A 6773-nucleotide genomic window follows, 5' to 3' on the forward strand; every position below is an offset into this window, starting at 1 on the left:
CTCATCATCTGCCTAGTTTTTCAAGGCTTTCATGTCATTACCACGATTGCTAATATTATTGTAGAGAATATTATATTTTTCAATATACTATTTACAAAGAGTACACTCCGTTCTAACTGCACTTTATTCCCAATTTGAAGTCCAAGGAAGAATTACTGTTAAGTTCCTCCTGTTTTTTTTTTTTTAAGTGTAAAGAGTAAGCTCTTTTGACAATAAAGAATATTTTTTCTAAAATATTGAGAGCAATGAAATTGTGTTTAAGCTTGTTCATGAGAGAACATGCTAATTAGAAGCTATGATTTATGAGGTTTTTAAAAGATATGGTGATTCTCACATCTATAATATGTGGTGTTGGGATTTATTATGCTTATTACAAAGGGAAGGTAATTTAGCTCTTTTTTATTTATTTTTTTAATCACTTTCATTTTCCTTCATTTTAATAACCAAACAAGGCCATAACTCATCCATAGTTGTCCAAGTTTGGATCAACCTCCACCAATGGAAAGCACCTAGCCACTGCCACCAATCACCAAAGCACCTGCTAGTAGTGGATGAGTTATATTTAAAAATAAAACAACACAAAACAAATATATTTTTATAAGAGTTACTCTCTTCATTCATAAATATAAAATATTTTTTAAGAAATTAGATGTTTAAAAATATAAGATATTTTTAATCTTTTGATGTGTAATTATTGCTTTTTTTTAAAAAATGCCCTTATTGATGAATGACTTTATATTTATTGTAAGGTATTTAATATGGATAAATATGAAAAGATAGAGTTAATTTAAAAGTAGATAACTACTTTATTGAAGGTGATATTCTATTAAAAATACTTTATATTTTTAAACGAAGAGAGTAACATATAATTTGGACTATGAATTATAGGTTCAAAAGCGATTTGAACCTAAACTTTTAAAATATATAATTTGATGAAAATCACACATTAAGTCTCAATTTTTTAAAAATTAATGGATGTTTGTTGAAATTTAATTGTGGAAGCGAAATTGCTTCAATTTTAATTATTTAGAGTTCAGAATATATCTTTTAAAATTTTAAAATTTAAATCGCCTCTAAATTTATAGTTTAGAATTCAAATTGTATATCAACTTTTTGTATAATTTCACAAAAAAATTACTTACATCCAAGGGATTTGGAATTTATAGTGGCAATATATGGATTTAATCAGATTTTGGAGTGACTGAAATCAACATGAGGGACTTTGTAGTAATTCTCCCAATATCGAACTACTTAATGTATAAAAACTCTACCACTTATATTAACTTAAAGATTTATCAATCAGAGTCTGTAGCTTCAGTTACACTAATCAAATTATAATTAATTTGCACTAACAAATTAACTAATAGAAGTCAGACTCAATTGCTTTTCCCACGTGGTTTCTTCTTGTTGTCTTTACTGATTTGATAATATTATTATGGCCACTAATTCTATATTGTGTGGCTCTGCTATGGCCTTGAGACGAATCCTGAAAATTTTTTATTATGAACTATATTATTTAATATTTAATAAATCTTCCCAAACTAATTTCCACTTTGTTACTAGCACACCTCATGCTTCCACTAGACCACTAGTACATATGTGCACCGTCTTTTTTTATAACATAAGACATTTTTTATAGAAAAAATGGCAGTTAGATCTAAAAAAATAATTAATGATAATTAAGTTCTCAATAAAAGTTTTTATAAAATAAATTATAATATTAGTTTAAATGGTTATAAATAAAAATTTTTGTTACAATTTAAAAATTATATTTTATATTTAAACACTAATTTGTAATTGAAATTTTTTAATTTATCATAATTTGAATTGATATTTTTAACTTATTTTTAAAAAAACATCTGTGAAGGACTAAACTGATATTAATTCAATGTTTTGGAACGTTGCTGTTATTCTCCCTTTTTTTATGTCCATACATTACCCAACATTATTATAATTAATAAATAAGTAACCCAGTTAATTAATTGTAAATGATACGTCATGCATGACTTGTTGCGGTTTTATTTCTTTGTTTTTTTTTCTTTTAATGAAGACTAATTTTGTTATATGCAAAACTTATTTCCTCATATATATCAAACAGGTCTTAAAAAAAATCGTTTTAGTTGTGGACAGGAAAATTTTAAGTTCAAGGTCCTTAACTAAAAGTCTTCTCATTTATACTCCCTCCAATTTTATATATAAAACATTTTTTCAAAAGATGTTATTTTGGTTTTTTTTTTTAATTATATGCCTATATTGGAAATTGCGTGATGTAGGGATAGTTAAAAAAAATGGTAGAGATTAATATAATAACCATGGTTTTAGTATAAAGTTAATAAGAATAATATAGAAAATTAATTTAATTTTATGAAAAATTTAATTATTTAAGTAATTTTTAACTACTTTTCTTAGTACATGTGAATTAGTTCAAATTTAGGTTAGTAGTTTATGTATTTTCTCTGGTTTTTAACTTAAGATAAATGTAATCAATTTTTCCTTGATTAAAAAATAGTAGTTACTCTCTCTATTAAAATATATAAGATATTTTTATCCAAATTACACGGCCTAAAAATTAGTTGAATATATTTAAACTAACACTATTTTTTTATATTTTTCCTTATTTAATATAATGTTTCATTTAAAGGGAAAATGATAGGTAATTTATTAAGAACATTTAAAAAATAATATTTATCAATTACACATTGAAAAACTAAAAATAACTTATATTTTTAAAAATTTAATTTTAAAAAATATCTTATATTTTTAAATGAAGGAATTATATCCTTGAGATTGTTAGAAAAATGCAACTTTTATATTTTTCTTCTTTGCAATCAATAATCATACTATCATAGTAAATTTAGGTTTAGGAATTTAAACAGTAATAAATAAACAAGAATTAAAATCAAAATAAATATTAATTATTCTAACTTTGTCTTATTTAAAGTTTATTTTCTTGTATTAAGGACTAAATGAAGTATATTAAATCCGATCCCTTAAAATTGTTTCTCTATCATTTTTCATGCTTCAAAATTTTACATTATCAATAACATTTATGTTTATATTAAATGATCTTTTTGCCCCTTTTGTAAATTTTCTAGTTTTGATTGTATGTATCTTCTTATAATTTATAAATAGTATCGTCCAGTATAAGCTTTATATCTGCTATCGAAACAATCCTCCATATATTGATAATTTTATAACATATTTTTAGTTAATATTATATTTTTACCGAAAAAGATAATTTCACAACATATGAATATGATTTTACTTCATATAATATCATATTTTATAAACTGTAATTTTAGTATGCAAACATGACATCTTAATGAAAAATAAAATTTATATGAAGAGTAATATTAATATAAAATGTAAAACTTCTAATGAAAAGGCTAATACTGTGTTGGCCAAAAAAATATTATGACATACTTCCTAAATTATAAGATATTTTAAAAAAAGATTTGACGTCTTAAAATACAAGATATTTTAACAAAAATAATATTTTATCAATCATAATTTTTCAATATCTACATTCCCAAATATTATTTATTTAATATTATTTTACTATTTAATTATTAAATAAAACATATTTTTAAAAAATTTATATTTTTATATTAAAAAATAAAATAATAAAAATATATTTAACGAACTTACTTGATACATGGAATTTTGTCAACCGAAAAAAAAAAAAAAGTGTTTATAGTGGAGGGGGTGGCACGGGTCTGTAAATACTAATTAGTAAAAAATGCCTTTTTTAATTTAAACTTTGTTCGATATGGGGCCGACGTCTATTTAATTAAAAGAAACAAATCAAAATTTAGGAAGTTTCGTTTCGGAATGACGAATCCACGTGGCGTCTAGGCATGGTTTCATTTTGTGGGACACGGCAAACACAACCCACTAGTTCTGCCACGTCACAATCCGCGGGTCACAAAATCCATGAGTGTAGGCCCTGGTACGGTAAGCGGATATCCGCATCCCTCAAGGCACAAAGCATAATTCCATTCGAATATTCGAATATTCTTTTCTGATGGTTCCGCCCGCGGCATCCGAACAATTTGATGGAGGCTACCGACATAATGACCATTCTGCCCCTGCTAATCAATGGAACTACACAGAGCCCACCTCTAAAACCTTGCTTGATTTCTGAGTAGGATGACCAAAAGGCCCTTCTCCGACTGCAAGTTGGAGCGCGGGGGCCACCCTTTTTTAGTCTTGCTTTCCTTGCAAAAAGTTTTTTTGGGGAAAAACTTTACCGACGGACCATTGATCAGAGATAATAAAAAAAAAATGATCTGTAAATTTTTGAAATTTTACTGTAAAACTTACAAGGATTTTCATTTGAATTTATGATAGAAATAAAAAAATTACCCTCATTTAAATGAACAATATAAACAACTTGTTTATTCACATATTGAATGTCATTCATTTCTTTATTTTACTTGTTTATAATCATATTTTCACTTGATTTTATTCCAGGATCACAAAGAAGTGAAGTAAAAAAATAAACGACATTTCATAAGTAAACAAAACATGAGAATGAACGAGTCGTTTTATCATAAAACCAACATTTAGAATGAAATTAAGTAAAAATAGCACTACAAACAAGTGAAGTAAGAAAATGAATAATATTCTTTAAGTAAATGAACAACATACAGGATAAGAACGAACAAGTCATTTATATTATTTATTTAAATAAAGACAATTTTATCATTTCCATCGTAAATTCAAGCGAAACTCCGTACAGGTCCTTCAATAAAATTTTAGAAATTTAAAAGGTTTTTTTTTTTTTCATTGTCTTTGATTAAGGTCCCTCACTGAAATTTTCCTTTTCTTTTTTTTTTTTTTGCCAGATACAAATAGTTTAATAATTGACCGCTTTAAGAGACAAAGTTGAAGTTCGGTTTATTTTATTGAAAATTTTGTTAAACATTTTTTACGTGAACAATGTGAGAACATATTTTATTCTTTTTTCAAAAAAAAAAATTTAGTTACCGGCACATTTAATCTCAATGGTAAGCCTTTCAAGGTGTAATGTTGGGTTTATAAAAAAAACATTTTTTCTAATTAAATAAAAACAATTGAATTTTAATATATTAATAATATTAAAAACTATAATTTAAAATAATATATAAAAGATATGTATATATTAATTTAGTTAGAAATACGTACCTTGATTATATAAGGTTAAATGTATAAATTGATTTATGCATGTATTTTTATAAATAATGTGCAAGTTATAGTTAAATCAAATGCACATCATATCAGCTATAAATTAACTATAAATTATAAATGACAAGTTACGCTAACAACAATGACACAACCTTGTGAGAGTGAAATTCATGATTTGAATCCTCCATTGACATGAGGGGTGCGTGGAGTGAGTTGTAAATATCAAATTGATTACTCTCCCTAGTCCAAAATATAAATAATTTTTGAAAAAAATCAGCATATCAATAAATTCTTCATTTCTATAAAAATACATATTATTTTTTTATCTTTAATTTTAATTGTTCATACACTCTATGATGAGTGAGAGATATATTTACATAAATATCTAAATTAATAAATATAAGGGTTAAAATAAAAAAAATTACGCAAACTAAGTGACTTCATTTATAATTTGAACTACGATTAACTGAAAATATTTATATTTTTGATTGGATGGAGTATTTTATTAAAAAAAATTATCAATTATAAATTTAAAAAAAAAGTCAAAACTTGTAGGACTTTTGGAGTTTTGACTTATAAAATTTGCCAATAGTTGCATGCGGTCATTGAAAATTTAAAACGATGAAAACATGGTTTGTATTTTTTTTTTTTTATGCTATATAATGTATGTTTAAGCTCACCAATCATAAGAGCACTAATAATAATAAAAATAAATTAATAATCTGAAATTATTAAATTGGCCATGACAAAAATATTGTCACTGTCTGCTTAACTTAGTTATATCTTTCTATGTATATGGATCACATGATCTTACTTACACACATGTGTGTATGTGTATAAAAAAAATTTGATACGAAACTATAATATATTAAATGAATAATGCGATGCATCTTGAATTTCATGTATAATATATAGGACCTATATATAATTCAATTAAAAATTTGAACAGGAAAGTACAATAGAAAAATAAGAAAGATAAGAGATATGAACATGGTTTTACATATATAAACCATTATTGTTACAAATTATTATTGTTGATTATTTAAAGTGATTACGTTCGTTCTTCCACTCAGCTCGATCTCCCATTTCCATCTGTATTTTCTCTTGCATTTTAGCCTTCTAATTAAGTGAGGATGAAGGGATGATTAAATTGAAAAACAATAAGATAGCATTTGGATTCATGAAATTTGAATTTTAGATTTAAAATTTTATATTTAAAATTCTCATGTTTCTAAAATATTTTATTTATAGGCTATCAGCCAAATCTTTAGCAATCGAAATAATTTTTATTGATTTACATTTTGGGTATCAGCAATGCTCTCGTTTGCTCCCCTTATCTATCCTTGGCAATTACATTCATATAAATTTTTTTTTTGTTTGTTTATGTTTGAGCTTTGGCATTCAGTATTTTTTATGCATATATGATTAAAGAATACTTTTTGTCCTTTAATTTATGTAACATTTCAATTTAATTTTTTAATTTTATAAAATATCTTTTTTGTCCTTTAACTATAATATTGTTAGTTTTAAATGATTATTTTTTATATCAATCATTGTTATTTTAAAAAAATTAAACTTAATATATTAACATTTGATAATATTTTATT

Source organism: Prosopis cineraria, unplaced genomic scaffold, assembly GCF_029017545.1.
Source record: "Prosopis cineraria cultivar Desert tree isolate PC_DT_omini unplaced genomic scaffold, ASM2901754v1 PC7, whole genome shotgun sequence".
NCBI classification, from domain to species: domain Eukaryota; kingdom Viridiplantae; phylum Streptophyta; class Magnoliopsida; order Fabales; family Fabaceae; genus Prosopis; species Prosopis cineraria.